Source organism: Miniopterus natalensis, chromosome 3, assembly GCF_054644295.1.
Source record: "Miniopterus natalensis isolate mMinNat1 chromosome 3, mMinNat1.hap1, whole genome shotgun sequence".
NCBI lineage: Eukaryota > Metazoa > Chordata > Mammalia > Chiroptera > Miniopteridae > Miniopterus > Miniopterus natalensis.
The window spans coordinates 49,421,933-49,440,189 of NC_142083.1; the positions used below are offsets into that span (position 1 = coordinate 49,421,933).

Here is an 18,257-nt window from a genome sequence, read left to right on the forward strand (position 1 = left end):
GGTAATAACTGAATTTTGTTCAAGATTCTCAAATTTTTAATATATCACATTAAAGAGCACCCACTTTATTTTCAATTCCTTGGATGGATGGGATTAAAGAAAATACAGTTGTGCTATAAGAATTTTCTGCCACTCAACTGCCAGTGTAGTTATGCATGAAGAATTCTTATTAAGTCAAAAGAGAACAGAATGCATTTCAAAACAGAATTGACCCCCTGGATTCAATTTTACCAATGGAAAGATTCAAGATTCCAGTCACTATGGACTCTTTTCCCTACTCAAAAAGAGACCCTCTCTACTAATAATCATTAAAATACTCCACATTTTAAGTTTGCAGCATCATGGCCTCATTACAAATTAGGTATTTGGAGAACACTGCATTCCCTTTCAAAGAAAATGTTACATCTGTACAATTCCTCTGTCATGCATTTTTTAAATACTAAGGAAAGAAATTTAACTGTTTTTGCAACCTAGGTTCAGGCAACTGCCCAAGTTGGCTATAGAAACTGATATAAGTATGGGTTTTATGCCTGATGGTAAACCATTCTAAAGATTTTTTTTATCCAAAAAATAATATCATCATCGTGAATTCTACTCTGGAATACAAAGGCAGGAATTACTTTGCATTGTTAAAATGTTAGCAACCACATTTCATTTTTTGAAGAGGCAATTTAGTTTTCCTGAAATAAAGAGTTGATTATATCTCTTATTACTGTTACAAGAATTTGATATATCACCAAGTATAAGAGTTACAGCATGTGCCAAGTATCAACCAGGAAAAATGAACATGATTCATGATTCACTTTAAGAATGTCTAGTTAGTCAATCAAGTGATTTGTAATCATGAAGGCTGCCAGACATTGCATGGATAATCAGCCACAGTAAAATCCCTGGATTTTTTTTAGTATACTTATTTCATTATGTGACTTTTATTGCTATTTTAATCTCTGTTTCTCAGAAGCACAAATTAAATCACATATTTACTTAGAATTTTTTACTATTAAACAGACTAAAGGATATACAAGTTGAATGACCAGAGTATTTAATGTCTGCCTACAAAATTAAAAGTCTCAGTGTTTATAGCTGGAGCAAAGAAAATTGCATTTCTTCCAACCTCCTCAATACTTGCCTCATTTTATCTAAATTATTTAGTGAATATGCTGTTTCAGCATAGCTCATTCTAATTCAGGATAGTTTCTTAAGTTGTTTTACATAGTCTAAAACAAATAAAATCATTTAACAGAATTTAGTTAATATCAGAAGCCTTAAGCTTGCTTTTAATATTATCATTGCATTTCCTCAGTTAAAAGTATAATATAAGCTGGTGGCCAAAGACCATTTTCCCTCTAATTCATATAATCTTATTAAATTACAAATAGAGAAAATGTAAACCAACTTAAAGCTTGGCATATTACTAAAGGGGTAATAGGATAAATTAGTGGTTTTCAAAATGTAAAACTACTAAGCTATGTAAAACTTATTCTGATAATACTGGCCATGATATGCATTTTAATCAGGAGTGTATTACATAAGAATTACACGGTTTTAAAGAAAATGGAACTTTAAATGTGATAACAAATTGGCTCATTTTTACTTACTTTTTATAATTTTCAAGGAGAAGTGTCCTTTTCCAACTTTAGGTTGATTATAACACCAGAGCACATGTGGGCCTCCTTAAGTAAAGTCAGAGTCCTTGAGTCCAGATCTATCATACTCATTATTAAAGTATAGTATCTATGAAAAAGTCAGCTATCTAAATTTAATGGGTAAATTTCCAATAATAAATGTTTGGTTGTTCAAGATAACAAAATTTCAGACATACACTAAACACTGACTCCAGGAAGCTAGTATGATTTTGGTGAGACCTCAGGAAACTGTTTCCACACTGAATGGCCCCTGAAAAGCGTATCAATATTCCACCTTAGAATTCACTTTTTATCATCATTATCATACCAACTATGAGAACCATCTTTTCTAAAAAGGAAGAATTTTCTTATCTTTCCTATCAAGATTAACCAACCATTTGCTTGTCCATTCAATCATTCAGTCATTCAAAAATACTTATCAAGAATCTACTATGTTCCCCATTGTGCCCTTAAGAAATCTATAGTCTAATTAGAAAGAGACATATAAATAAGTAATAAAATATAGGTTCTAGAATAGAACTATGTATGGGAAATGTTTAAAGAAGGGAAGGTTCAATGGCAGAGGTCAGTAGCCAGGAAAGGATTCAAAAAGATAAAAAAGCTCAGCCTTGAATGAAAAGTTGTTCTTTACCAGGGAGCAAAGAGGAAAAGATAATAATGCTAAGGAGGAAAATATTAATGAAGATTAAAAGTACCAAATAACTAATCATGGTAGTTATTTGGCTACAAGCTATTCAGTCTAACTAAGGTCAACATGTAAGGAGTATATATGATGTTGAGTGGTAAGGGAGGGTTGCTGGAGGTAAGCCTAAAACAGTATGAAAGGGCTCATTCAAAAAAGACCTTGTATGTACACTAAAGAGAACACAATCTATATCTTAAAAACAATAGAAACCATTGAAGGATTTTAAGTTAGAGAACTAATATCACCATTTTAGCCTACCTGTTTATATTCATATGTAACTGATTTCCCAGAACAAGTGTCTCAGCCTCTAGCAAACTTGTGAATTAAACAATTCTACCACCTGAAAAGTGGTATAGACACTAAAGATATCCCAAGTTTTCCAAAGGAATCATCAAGATTCTGCTTAAAGAATTCATACATGGGATATATGCATTTGCATATACACACATTAAGTATACATAATCTACTGACAGACTGTCAAAAAGTTAGGCCCACGTAAAGTCGCAAAAGCAAATGTTTTGGCCAGACACACTTTGGTATGCCTCAGTCACCAATATAAAATCACTGTGAACTAGCCTGACTTTCAAAAGTGAAGCAGTTCAGTCCTGAATTGCATACATAAAAGCTTCATGCATCTTAACACAGAACTTCTAAATAGGAAGTTTGAGCAGAAGCTCTGAGGTCAGAGAGTCCACACTTGGAATCCTGGGTGAGCCACTAACCTTTTGCAAATTATTGAACTTTTTGAGTCACAGTTTCCTTATCTATAAACCTTATAAATATTCATATAACTGTTGTGAAAATACAATGGGATATATAAAGCACCTAAGCATAGAACTGAGCAAATATTAATTATTCAATAAATAATATTTCATTATTATAACTATACTAGAAATTATTCCAACTATGATAAAATAAAGTTTATACACTAAATAATTCTGTTAGACTTGCATTATTGAAGAAATTTCCAAAGTCTAGTCCAACTGAAAATGTTTGAGGTAGGCCAAATGTGAAATTAATAATAATCATACTGAGACAAATCAGATAAAATAATGTATTCAAGAAACAAAATTTTGAAAAATGCATCAAGTTACACTGAATAATTACTTATAGAGCATGGGAAGAAAGAGTCCAATCTTAATACAGAAATACTCAGAGCCTTTTTTCTTTTTTTGAGGAAAAGAAAATTATACAATAAAACCCTTTTTCAAACTGTAGTGCCATGTTATTCCCTTTTTTATATTTCATGGCCTCTTACAAAAACACAGGACAGATAGTAAGGCTGGTTATAATCACGTAACATCACATACCTGTAGTGTAAGGATCCTCTCCCTACAGGCAGGCCTTCCAACTGACTTCAGTGAGCAACAGTCCTACCAGTCTGTGACCTTGAGATTTGTTTATACCCTGAAAGAAGAAAAACAAAAACATAATAACAATAACAACAACAAAAAAGTCAGAATACTAGAAAGCCAGACTATAAAAGAACATTTACTTTGACAGCTTGACAATGGAAATGATTCAATTGAAAACAACTAGAAAAAAAAGAATCAAAGCAGTATTAGCAACTGTATTGAGCAACTGTATTGAGTTACTGATCTAGATGCCCATGTGTATACACATATACTCATGTATATGCATATGTCGTGGCCAGATAAGATTGGGTCAAATCACAAATGTAATTAGTACAGTAAAATGAAGCTACAATTATTAAATATATATTAAATGATATTGGCCTGAACTACAGATTACTAAGCAGATACACTACCAACTCAGTATTAAACCTGTGTAGTCACCCACTATATGTCTGGGATAGCAAGCATTAACGATGGCTACCACTTGAAAGGCCAAAATGGAAGAGAATCTTAACATTGATAATGCAGTTATCCTGAACTTTCCTGAAATCAGTAATATTTTTTAAAATAAGTAAAGAACAGGTAATTCTGTTCTAGCCAATATTCATTCAAATAAAAGTCATGAATTATAAGTTAGCCAGCATGTGTTATACGGAAATAAGAATGGAGGTGAGAGGAGTTAAACTACTTTTAGATATATTCATGAACACCACATTATGACTTCCATTCTTTTTCACTGTTAGGTTGATTTCTGTGTGATCCTTTATATTCAAGTAATGAAGCATTACGGTTCAACATTCCAATCATGTCTCATAAAGCAAAATTTAAACTAAACTGTCATTTGACAACACTGAGAACATAAAATAATACTAACATGACCTTTCCTGTATGAAGATGACACTGACTCACCATCAGCAGAGATGAGTTTCAAGTGTTTTTCCACATGGAAGTGGACTTGCTGATCTAGCCAATTCTCTTGCCAAGGTTCCCTGGTGAACAACAGCTTATATCTGCAGGATGAGTGTTACCAGTAGTCACAGAAAACAGCTGAATAAAATAATCAATATAGAAATTTAACTTATGCCTTGGTCCCAAACCACTATGTTCTGATGAACTAAAAATAAAGTCACAGAAATATATAAATACTATATAATACTTACATACAAAATTGCACATGCATTTACTCAGACACATTCATTGTATTCTATATATACTGACCTAAAAGTACAGACAATCAGAGATTGACCTCTATCCCTAAGTAAAAATGTTCTCAGCTGTCTTAACTAAAACAGAGATTGCTTCTGACATGTAAAATCAGAAGTGTATAATGAAAATGCTCAAAACATGAATGCATGCCAACTTTGCATTCCTCATCACAAGTAGCAATAACTGAGGAAATTACAGAATATTTTTGTTAATGTTAGCAATCTTCTCAATAGCATTAAATGTAATATGACTACAGAAAAAAACTCCTTTTTACATTTCCCAGATTCTGAAAAATATATCGACTTTTTATGAAGAAAAATAGTTTCATTACTAGCTACAGTGTTCATTCATGTTAATACATACAAAGGTTTTGTAATTAAATATTCCTGATATGAAATTTTAGCAGTTGCAGTTAAATCTCCGTAAGAGTTGAGGAGCGGATTAAACATCACTCAAAGACATAGTTTTTAAGTATAAGTAAAATTAATGTTCTGAGCTTCTTTATTATTTAAAGAAATAAAATTTGATTAACATGTGTTGAAAACCAATAAGAAGCAGTTAACAACTAGACACAACTCAGGCAAACTCACAATGCCAAGTACCTGTGATGAGCAAGGCACTCACTATATGGGGGGCCTGTGAACAGGTAGTACACAGTCTCAAAGAAATCACACTATCAATATTATTGAAACATTCCACTTTCAGTTCTACATATTTGTTTAACAAACAGCTAAATTCTAACCCAGATCCTCTGCCAGAACAGGAAGGGTGAGGAGGAAAAGCATAGCATCATACCACATCGTGCTCGCTACCACAAGGATGAGGTTCTGGGGCACCTGTTGCAAGTGGTGATAAGGAAATTTCAATAGAAATGTTGAGAACATCGGCTACAACCTGTGGTGTAGGTCCACTGCCACCTGTAAACAACAACAAAAAAACACCTTTGTTAATTTTAAGGCACTATACAAATGTTTCCAGTCACAATTCCATTTTAATGAGTCATTCTCTTCAAAAACTCTTTACTACACTCCTTACCATCACCCCATACCAATTTAACAAAATCTGGAGTCCTGCACTAGACTGCAAACTCCTAAAGTTCCTCTTCATTTTGGTTTCCTATTTCCACAATGCCCAGCTAAGCACCTTACAAACTGTAAATGCTTAATAAATGTTTGATAAATTGAATTTAACTAGTCATCTTATTCCCTCACCTGTTACTTCGCTCCCCCACAAATTATCACTTATTCTGGCTATAACCACCATTCCTGATGAAAAGACAGGACTATTATTCGTCTGCAAACGTTTTGCTTGGACACCTACTGGGTACCATGTTAAGTACAATGAATACTAGTGCAAGTAACACATGATTCCTGACCTTAAATAACTCACTCTAGTAAGAAAGATAAAGATGGAAATTAGCCATTATAACAGTTTATAAGAAGTTTTGTAAAAAGTGCTACCAATACTAAAAGGAAGTGAAACTGGCTTAGAATAAAAGCTCTAGAGAGGAAATGTCATGTGAGATGAGCAGTAAAGAACCAGTGGCTGCTGGACAAATACAGAAAGGGCATTCTTAGTGGAGAGAAGAGGGGGGGAAATTATAGAGCTGCAAAAGGGTACACGAGATTCTGAGAACTTCAAGAAACTTTTGGGAAACCAGCAGATGAGAAGAAAAAGGCATAAGAAATATCACAGAAATGTCTTTTTATGCTAAAAAGCTGGACCCCTTTCCTAACTAAAGGAGGTAAGCCAGGAGAATGACCTGATAATTGAAAAGATCTTCATAGCAGTGGGGAAGACGGGAGGAAGGACAAGACTGACAGCAAGGACCAAATCGCATGAGGCAAAGCTGGTTTGACCCAATGGCTTATGTAATTATGATGACCCAATTCATCACTAATGACCATTAGGTCTGTTACCCAATGTATCTCAAACTTAGATATATATTTAGAGAACATATAGACTCTAAAGTGTTTTAGAAAACTGTTTATGCAAAACAATCTCAATAAAAAATCATGGCAGGAATTGCATAGGAATTACATCAAGATGCCAAAATATTAATAATGACTAGCTCTGGGTAATGGGGTAACAGGTCATGTTTTTCTTCTTGTTACTGATATATTTCAACTTTTTTACATGATATTTTTTTAAATATCCTAGAGCAATTCCTTGAAACTTAGCTAAACCTGGCATTAACCCTAAAGTGCCAGGGCCAGGATTCCTTGATAGCATAATTGGCCCCGAAGCCTTCATGTAGAACCACAACCCATTATCTTATCCATAAAATACTCATTGCTACATCAGGACCTACACTCATGTCCTTTTTGCTTCTGCAACATCCTCTTGCCCTGAATGCCTACCTGTATCCCAACTTCTTCATACCACCAGCGATACCAATTTTGTATATGCAATGCCAATAGCTCATGATTTCCCTCACACAGTATGATATCCAATCATCTTTTATTGAAGGCCTTCTTGAATAGTTCTCCATTTTTGTTCTTCCTACAATTTTTATAAGAATACTAGAACAAAATCAGTCCTATTGTAAAATAAATAAGCAGACATGAGTCAGTTATAGATATATGTGCATATAATTATACTGATGATTTGATGAACTGCAAAATTATGTAAGTAACCACTACTAAAGTGTTTCCAAATGGATTACCTTAGGGGAAAAGTGCCTAAGGTAATGGATGGGTTGAATTGTGTCCCCAAAAAAGATGTTGAAATCCTAACACTGTGAATGTGACCTTATTTAGAAATAGGGTCTTTGCAAATGGTCAAGATAAGATGAGGTCATTAGGATGAGCTCTAATCCATTATGACCGGTATCCTTAAAAACAGGGGAAATTTGAACACAGCAACAGATACACACAGAGAGGGCACCACATGAAGATGAAGGCAGGGGTCAGGGTGATACATCTACAAGCCAGGACCACCAAAGATCGCCAGCAAATCACCACAAGCTAGGAGAGAGGCATGAAATAAATCCTCACCTTCACAACCCTCAAAAGGAATCAACCTTGCCAACACCTTGATTTTTGTACTACCAGACAATAAATTTCTGTTGCTCAAGCTACCCCATTTGTGTTATTGTTACAGCAGCCCTAGCAAAATAATATACCAACTAAGGGAAACCATGATTTTTTCCCCTGAAAGCCACTAAAGATAAAAACACTTGGAAGAAAGATTGCAAATCAGAAATAATAAAATTTCTTGTTGTTAATTTTTCAGTCTGGTAACAAAAGTGTTATCTAATAACTAAGCCAACCTAGTGCCAAAAAACCCTCTCATAAAGATCGTGTCTTTTGCACATACAGCACCACATAATCAAAACCTGGAGAATGTTATCATCCTATACATACTGGAACATGAGAATAACATGAAATTATGTAGATGTTCCTTTGTTTTGTAAGAGTATTGCTCTATGAATTTGTATGTACCTGTGAGAACACAATTTGACCTATGATGAAATCATAAGGTAGTGTAATGTGTTACTTGATAAGGAGAAATGAAATCATCATAGGTCAGGAATGGGCTCTGGAGTGACACACTTCGGTTCAAATCCTTGCTCTCTTACTCATCAGTTCTGTGACTTAAGCAAAAAACTTAACAGTGTTTGAGCCTCAAATTCTTCATCAGTAAAACGGAAATTTTACATGAATAAATTAAATAATATGAGATGTGCTTAACATACAATGATGGTAATAGGGTTTTAATAGTTACATAAAAAGTAATGTTCACCCAAAAAAGAAAGAGCCTGGCTGGTGTGGCCCAGTGGTTAGAGTGTCAGTCTTCAGGCCAAAAGGTCTCAGGTTCGATTCCCAGTCAAGGGCATATACCTGGGTTGCAGGTTCAATCCCCGGACCATGGTCAAAGCGTGGGGGAGGCAACCAATCGCTGTGTCTCTCTTACAACAATCTCCCTCTCTGTCTCTCTCTCTTCGCCCTCCTCTCTCTCTCCTCCCCTCCCTCCCTCTATTCTTGGGTGAGGATTAACAGGAAGGAAGGAAGGAAGGAAGGAAGGAAGGAAGGAAGGAAGGAAGGAAGGAAGGAAGGAAGGAAGGAAGGAAGGAAGGAAGGAAGGAAGGAAGGAAGGAAGGAAGGAAGGAGGAAGGAAGGAAGGAAGGAAGGAAGGAAGGAAGGAAGGAAGGAAGGAAGGGAAGGAAGGAAGGGAGGGAGGGAGGGAGGGAGGGAGGGAGGGAGGGGGGAGGGGGGTAAAATTCATTTTTTCCTTTTTATTGAATTTATTGGGGTGACACTAGTTAACAAAATTATACACTTTGCTGGAGTAGCACAATAACTAGGCAAGCTTACATGAGAACAAAATATTGCCTTTGGCTATTTCCTTACTATAAAATGCAGGGCTTTCAAAATTTTTAAACCATTTGCCAAAACTCAAAGCACATTTAAACTTATTAATATTGAAACTGAAATACAAAAAGGATAATGGTGACTTTGGGCTCTGTCATAGGCATCAGTTAGAATGTGACTGTCAAAGTTCTTATAATACCACTCCTTTATTTCCTCAGATCCCTAAGCTCTAGCCAGTCCAAAAAACTACCTTTACAACATAGACTGACATCAGATTAACTCTAATAGTATGGCATAATCCACTGTAACTTTCTACCAGGTATTACTGATGTGCTGTGGGGGGGGGTTGCCTCTTTTTAAATATAAATCTTATGAATTTAAAATATACATCTCAAAAGTGTAACTAATTGAAAAGGGATTTATTTTGGAATTTATATACTTATTTTGAGAAATGTATAAATAATGCAAAACCCAGTTGGTTACCAAAATTCAAAAGGACCTTGTTATATGATACAAACATACTACAAAAGGTACAAATTATATTTCCACTGCTAACTGCAACAGTACATATAAACTAAAATTTATATCTACATCTACACATAAAATAGAAGAAACTAATTAAGTCCAAGAAGACTGCAAATATTATAAAGAGAATGGTAGTGTTTTTGTTAACATTTTTATGTAAACAGCTATCTACATTGGTTAAATCTGTTGGAAAATATATCAACAACCCACTTCTTGTGACAGAGCATCTTTTACTCTTTGGTGAACTATAAAAACATGTTCAACACTATATTAAATTCAATAATATTAGTATCAAAGTAATGTGGGGTCAAGACCAATCATAGGTGTTTTTCTAAGTATTTATGAAAATATGTTTTGCCTTCATACTTAATATAATTCCTAACTTTAATTCAAACAGACTTTGTTAGTTGAATTGTAAAGAAGAAAAAAAAAAATGAACCTACTTCTTGTTAAATAAGCAACATAAAGTCCGCTTTTACAAAACATTGTATGCAATTATTTTTAATTTTTTTGCAGAGAAATAATTAGATTGGCATACTGAATTTAAACAAAATAACTTACTGTATTAAGAAAATTCTTACATCTTATATTTTTTAAAAAACTGATCTAAAGCTAGCAAAAGCCATATTCTATTTATTCAAGGTACTTATTAAAAATAATATAATATCATTTTGACTGACCCTGAATTATAATTCTAGGAATTTTTTTCAAAAGGTAAAGAACAGTAACAAAAACAAAATATATTTTCTTTTTTTCTTAAAGTACTAATATACTAATATTAATAAATAACACAAATACATTACATTAAGAAAATATAATCTATTAAATTATTGGCCAAAAAACAACAACACTCCATACCAATTATTATCCCCCTGAAGGCAGGGACTATGCTTTTATCTACCTCACATACCTTAAGCATGATAAGAGCTCAATAAATAGGGGTAATCATCTATACCCCAACAACAATAAGCACAACAGTAACGTAATTCTTCTAAGAATTATGGGAAATAATCCTAATGAGCTGGGAATTCAAAGTATGCAAATCTAACATTAACAGAAGAAAACTCTATGCCTCTTACCATAGACAAATTCTGAAGTCACAGCCGGAAGCTATGTAATGGTTGTGTCAATAGGAAATATACAGCCAATGTTAGCTTTGAAATAATCTCAATTTGGTCTAAAGTGAAGTCATTAAGAACGGAGTAGAAAAAGTGCAGATATTTAATGACCTTTAATCCTAGTATTCTAAATGGTAAAAAAAAATAACTTTTTACCACACTGTTGTTCCTGTGAACACCGCCTAACCTTGCTACAGAGAGCTATTATAACTAAGTGAGCGAGGGAACACGTGTGGACTGCGTCTGGCCTACACATCTTGTGCCTCACTGGGATCGTGGCTTCGTGTTGCTGACTTGGTGGTTAAGATTCCATATTCTCACCACCGTGGTACAGATTCATATTGTGACCAGGGGGAAAACAGGTTAGTCAGGGGCTAGTTTCCTTTACCCACACCTTTTCTTGTGAATTTTATAAACTTGCTAGAGCAACATGGGGCAATTTAACCAGTGCAGAAAATTCCTTACTTTACATATTACAGATGTTCACCGGAACTATCAACTAGACAAGAATTACCTTTTGAAATATTTACACACACACACACCTTTTCCTCCAGATAAAAATTCTATAGAAATGAAAGAAATCATATTAGTGTGAGCAAATAAACCAATAACTTAGGCTAAATAAAATTTAGGCTGAATGCTGGTATCTAATTACATTGGATCTCTCTTCCTCAACCTAATATGCTAGGGAAATTTTCTTACTAAAAGCTGCTGAACACATAAGATAACTGACCTAAAACACTCAGAAAAAAAAATGTTATCTGGCTTGCTTGTTAAAACACAACTACCCTGAGAATATTTATAGCACTGGCAAAGCCACTATTAGTAGCTTCATCTGCCCTAAAGAAAAATGATTCTACTATTACAAGGTTCCAAGTATGTATTTACAGAAGGAAGCAAATAATTTATTAAACCAACTTTTTGGTCTTAAAGCAACAGATTTCAGAAAAGGTGGTTTTATAATAAGATACATAACTCCACATCTAGTTATAATGCTATTTTTTCATAGAAGAGGCATGGTACTATGTGAATATCATGAGTCAAGCTTACTCATCTCACTTAAGAATGAATTAAATTTGTTAGAGTGCAAAACCTGAAAGAGAACGTACACGCATGTAACTCTAAGTTGCCATTTTTAGAATCAGGTTTTTCTCCAAAGAGATTTTTAAAATGTGCTTCTACATTATTCTATTTGTGCTACTTTCACTTTAGTGCTCTGGTAAGTTGGCTGCTAAGAAGAAACAAAAAACAAACTCATTTTCAAACAGAAAGTGGTTTGTGATTTGACCATAGAATAAGCCATATTAAAAAAAAAAAAAAAAAAGAAGGAAAAAAAAGAGTAATTTGTTAAAGTCCTGACTGCCAAAATATATTGAAATTTAGATGCATGTACACATAAAGGGACATTTGTACCCATCTCTCTTTTCCTGGTCCAGTTACAATGAAGAGACCAGAAAATTAACTGTAAGGCAAGGTGCCTATCAGAAGCCTCATTATACCCAAACTATCGTTCTTTCCAGGAAGGTCCAGAAAACACAGAAGGGACCCGCAGGCTCTGCAGGACGCAAGTGTTCTTCTATAAGTAACTTCCAGGCTGAGATGGGTCCAATGTTTTTACCCACAGAAAAGATATTCTAAGAGGCAAACATTTCCTGCATGCACAATCACAAAATCACACAAGCCTGGGTGTGGAGAGTCTTTCATCACAGTCTAGAGCAGTGGTCAGTCAGCTAGGATCCAAAAGAGGACAATGTGAACTGAAGAAAAGGCTGCTTGAATGGAAGTCAGGAGAACTGAGTTTTACTCCCAGCTCTAAGATCTACTCTACTGTTTTGGGCAAGTTACTTAACTTCTCTGGGCCTCTGCCTTATGTTTGTTTTGTCTTATTGTCTCATACGGAAAACAAGAGGTAATAAAAAACTTCTTAAAATTGTGGCTAGGAGGCCATCAGGAAACACGCAGACCTATCTCCACCTTCACAGGTAAGGACAATAAAGCAGAGAAACATACCCAGTCATTTAAAAGGACAAGTCACTCATGCCAAATTTCTAAAAAAAGTACTTACAAGGCAAAAAGGATTATAATCATTGAATTTAGGATGATGATCATCTTTTCAGGAAAAGTTTCAACTGGGCTGGTATCATTTTATTTGTCAAATTGAGTTTGGAGTACAGGGAGTTATACGTATGATATTTTGTTTTAATTACTTTATAATCATTTTTTTAAGTAAGCACCAAAACATCTTTAACCAAAACATTTCTCTGGAATTTTAAAGGTCAATGGAAATAGTGTGTAGTTTCAAACATTCTCCTGCTGAGTCTGAAAGGTAAATATTACTGTGCCCCCCAACATAAGGGGAAAAAGAGTGAAATAGGCTGTATGTATATACACACACACATATGTTATATATATATATATATATATATATATACACACACACACACACATATATATATATATACCCAATCTTCAGCTTAGTAAAATACAAACAGTACACAAATGGCACAAAACACAAAATAAACTGTATCATTAGTACCATGATTAACTCATTTAAGAATATTAAGAGAGGCTCTGGCCAGATTGTTCAGTTGGTTAGAGCATCCTCCCAATACGCGAAGGTTGTGGGTTCAATCCCTGGTCAGGACACATACAAGGATCAACTAATCAGTGCATAAATAAGTGGAACAAGTCAAGATTTCTCTCCCTCCCCCCTTCCTCTCTCTTAAATCAATAATTTTTTTAAATGTTAAAAAAAAATAATATTGAGAGAAATATTAATAATATGTACTCTAAACATGCCTAAGAGAAATATATTCAAGAGTAACATCTGAGAACCTAGTATTCAATCATCAGGTTCTTTGTTTGTTTTTTTTCTACCGAGACAAAAAGAAACTGCAATGATTTACCTGAAGTAAGCAAAGGTTTTTCCAAACCTCTACATGAAACTACCTGTAAAACTAAGTGCCTCTGAAATCTCTGAAGTTTTCCAACAAGCAAGTATAGGTCATTCAGCAAACTGTATTTACTGTATACTACCATAATAGCTATTTAATTGTTATCATTATGATGCAGATATATAATGGAAACAGATGTTCCTTTTTCCTTTCAGCAAAGCACAGGAAAAGCATAAACTTGCTGATATTGCATGGACTCCTACCATAGCACAATAGAGGGAAAAAGACATTAGCACATGACAATATTAGTTTTTACTACACAACTAATTGCATAAAAAGTATAACTTGAGATCATTAAATCAATATAATTTTCAGCACTACAGAAGGGAAACAAATAGATTTGTATAACCAGCCTATTTTACATCTGCACTGGGAAAATACTTCTGAGAGACTAAGTATATGCAAAATACTACCAGTGCTTTCAGAACGCAAGGAAAAGACTGCTGTTCTGTTTCATTTGCTCACGTAGCATGACTAGGATGCTGCCTCCACAGAGAAATTTTTTAAACAGTACTGGTATAAAGCAGAAAAATCTTCCTGGAAAACAATTTGGCAATCAATATTAAGAACCTTAAAAAAATAGTCTATACCCTCAGTCCAAGTAATTTCTATTCTAATAATATATCGTAAGGAAATAACCACAGGGATGATTAAAGATTTATTTAAAATGTTATTCATCATAACTTTATTTATAGTGGAAAATTAAAAATCTAATTCTCCAATAGTAGAATAATAATTAATTAAAGTATATATGTTAAAACATTATCCAGTCAATATAAATTACTTTAATAATCATTTTCATTATATGGGAAAATTTTCATTTTACTACACCAACTGGAAAAAAGCAGAATAAAAAGTGGTACCTACATATTTTTATAAATATATAATACATAAAAACATATAATTGCTTGGACGAAAAAGGCTTAGAGAAAATATGCAAAATGTCATTTTTAACTTTTGAAAATTCTCCATTATGAGCAGATAATAAGTTTTTAATTAGAAAAAAGTTATTTTTTTCTTTAAACAATTACACAACTCCATTTCTATGCTCTAATACTCTCTGCCCTTGTCCAAAGTTTGTGAAAATTCTTTGGGTCAAGTAATCCTATAAATATTTTAGATAAATTGACTTAAAGTTACATTGATACGTTATTTGATCCTAAAACCTGGCATAGAAAGAAAAGTATTTGTCAATTTACACAGACAACACATTTTTAATCCTGAGTCAAACAGGTTCCTTACAAAGTAGAGAAAATTTTTATAGGGTAAACATTATAAATGTTTACTTAAGAGCTATTAATATAATGTGTTTTAAGTCACCATGTCAAGGAAATTTTTCAATTAAAAATATTTCTAAGGCAAATAAAGTAGCCTATTAATTGCTCTCCCAGTATGCCAATAAAAAGTTTGACATAGCTTTCGGAGGACTCCTGGTTTCATGATTGTACTTTTACGAGAAGGAGCTGATTTGTCTTAGGCTATTACTGTCTATTACTTCTAGAAGTCTTAAGGAAAGGTGGGAAGCAGCAAATTCTGGCAATCTGCCTAAAGAGAAATCAATGAAACAAATTAATCCTTCGCAGGCTGCAATGACACAGTAATCCATCATTCAGAGCTGCTTTTATATACCAAATCAGAGAGCAGGGGAAAGAGCCCTGGGGGACATCACAGACAACAACTTACACCAACGCTGGGAAAATACCGAGGAATCCGTTTATTTAAGAAGGATAGATTTCAGTTGATTGCCTATTTCGTCAAGTAAAGATTTTTTTTCTTTCACAGTGTGGCAAACCCAAGGCCCAATGACTATATCTTCAGAATTCAGTACCTTATACGCTTGCTGGCATCAATAGGGGGTGAATGTTTTTAAACAATTAGCATCATTAATCAGTATGAACAAACATCCGGCTAGAGTAATATCACTTTTTCTGTTAAACTTCCAGGTGTTAAGCACAGTCCCAGTTTTCAGTAGGGACTAGCTGTAAATTTACCTACTAATCTACAACTTAACTGACCAATTCCTGGTAATCCACATTTGAGGTTTTGTCTCTTTTTTTTACATGTAAAATGTAAGCACTTAAGATGTGCATAACTTCCTAAGTACTGTATTAAGTTTAGAAACTTGAGCATTTTAATTTCATCTCTTGAGGAACAAACTTCAATAAGCAAATCTGATTATAAATAAATAGCTTGTTTTAAAATGATAAATAGCACTTCGGCTAATTGTAGTTGACAGTGCTGAAAGATAAATTTAAATGGGGTTTCTTTTTTAAAAATAAACTTATAATCAATGTGCAGCCATACGTTCACACTGAGTATATTTATTTATACATATACAAAAACATATGCATCGAAACTTATTGGTGCTTATGGAGAAATTTATGCACCTGAGTATGTCTTATGAGAGTAATATATTCTGAATGGAACTATATTCCCTAGATGAAAACTAATGACAAAAACTATAAAGTCACAGTATATTACTACTATTAAATGTACGCATCGTTTTCATGGTTAAGTGTGAGGAGTTAGTGAAAGGAAAGGATTTTAAAGAAATAAACAAGCAAAACTTGTCCCTGGAATGTTAACCTTGAATATCTAATCACAGACCCAAAACCCAACAAGAAGGTTAAATAAATAACTAGTCAATTTCTGAGTGGCATCTTCGATTCTGAGGTCCATGGCCACAGGATTGCAATGCCTGGCCATGCTGCTGCATTTTTAATTCAATGCGTGGATCTAGTATTTATTGATTTAATAAGGTTAGGGATATTACACTGTTGCTGCTACTGATGAACTGTCAGCAATTTAATCTAGTGCAATCTTACAGAGGAATGTATATTTTAGGGGAGAGAGAGACTAAATAGCGAGGTAAACGCAATCCCTTCACTACCCAGGACAGTGGCAAGAGCAAAGCCCCTGCTTTCCCAGCCTGCTCTGGGCCCTAAGCGTTTTCTAAGATGTTGGCCACCGAGTGACTGAGGCGGCAGTGGACAGAGGGCAGCAACGTCTTGCAGGCACACCTTCCAAACTTCCTCCACTGCGTCATTAGCACGCCGGCAGGCAGAAGGGAAAGGGGGAAATTCACCTCCTCAAAAGCCATTCTGCCAAAATACAACCAAAGGGGAGAGGCTTTAAAGGCCATATCAAAGTAAGGAGGTCATTATGGGATCCAGAATCAGAAAAGGGGAGAAAAATCCACCTGAATTTGCTGAAACAAACACTTGGGGACTATTAGAAAGCTTTTTGCGCTGCTGTGCTACCCTGCTTGTGGGCTTATTTCCCCAACCTGGACACCTGGTAAGCACGTTGTGCTCCAGCTTTTCCCTGACTTTGAAGAAATGGATAATCTAAGAAGCGGTGCTGCTGCTGGGGTCAGTAAAACTATGCTAATTGGTGAACCTAATTGCTTCAAGCAGTCCTGCCTCTAAACAGGGAGAGCACAGTTGATGGAGTCAGTCTGTTCCTAATAAAATGAAGAAGCACTGAATTCAATTCCCAAGGAAGGCACTATAAAAGTTTCCACAGTGTAACCAAATGACTTCACCTACGCCATTACCCCTAGGATGACATCTTTGAGAGAAAGCAGACCCCAGTCAGGCTCCATGTTCATAAACTGGCTGAGCTCAGGCCAGTGAATCTGGATTGATTTAAAAAGGCTTTTTCATCCTTCCAATCAAATGAAGTCATTGTTAATTAGATGCTTTCTGTTAACAGTGTCACTCTTCTCCACGTTACCTGCTCACACTTGCAGCGCCTCTAGTGCAACATCTGGAGCAGCAGTTCCCCCGCAATCAGTCCTCACGAGTTTGGCCGGAGGGCGGTGGTGTTTCCGCTGCTCAGTCCCTGTCTGAAGGAAGATAGGGTTCAGCGCGCTGCTGGTGAGACACATACCAGCCTTCTCATTTGAGAGATTACAAAACAATCTCTAGGAAAACTCTTCTCCCAAACTCTTTTTTAAATGAACTACACAGCAGTTTCCCAGGGCTGTTCTCGCTTTGCAGACGGATGTTTTCAAAACCGCCTCCGGCCACAGTCGCCTCCCACTGACTTTCCAGCTTCTCCAGCCCAAGCTCCTCCTTACACTAGAAACCCCGGGTTGAGGCTTCCAGCCGCGCCCCAGGCCAGGCCAGCGACCCCTCTGGGCCCGCAGCCGCCCCGCCGCCCGAGGCTGGGCCGACCCGGGGCGGCGCCGGGAGGGGAGGGGGCGGCCGAGCAAGGTCGCTCCTTCGACGGCGGGTCCCTGAACCTGACAGCGTCGGGCAGAGCCCCCCCGCCACACACACACACACACACACCCCGGCCCCTGCCGAAGAGGTTTGCGGCGCCGACCTCAGGGGAGTCAACTGCCAGCGCCGACCCGGGCCGAGGGCGCGGGGTTCGGGGAGCGTGCGCCACCCCCCGGTCGCGCCCCGCTCCTTTCTTGAACCTCCCCCGGCGCAGGCCTGGGCCTTGGCC

General features: G+C 35.7%; 1 long non-coding RNA gene across 2 annotated transcripts in view; it reads right to left on the reverse strand.

The window, feature by feature from the left end:
- The window catches only part of LOC107539610 (uncharacterized), a 105,012-nt gene that overhangs the window by 76,682 nt on the left and 10,073 nt on the right, over positions 1-18,257 (reverse strand). For both annotated transcript variants that reach the window (XR_001603422.2, XR_015714257.1), the window contains exons 2-5: positions 17,538-17,649; positions 5,688-5,809; positions 4,596-4,733; positions 3,642-3,738 (exon numbers count right to left, since the gene is read on the reverse strand). This is a non-coding gene — a long non-coding RNA (uncharacterized LOC107539610). The remainder of the gene's footprint in view (positions 1-3,641; positions 3,739-4,595; positions 4,734-5,687; positions 5,810-17,537; positions 17,650-18,257) is intronic.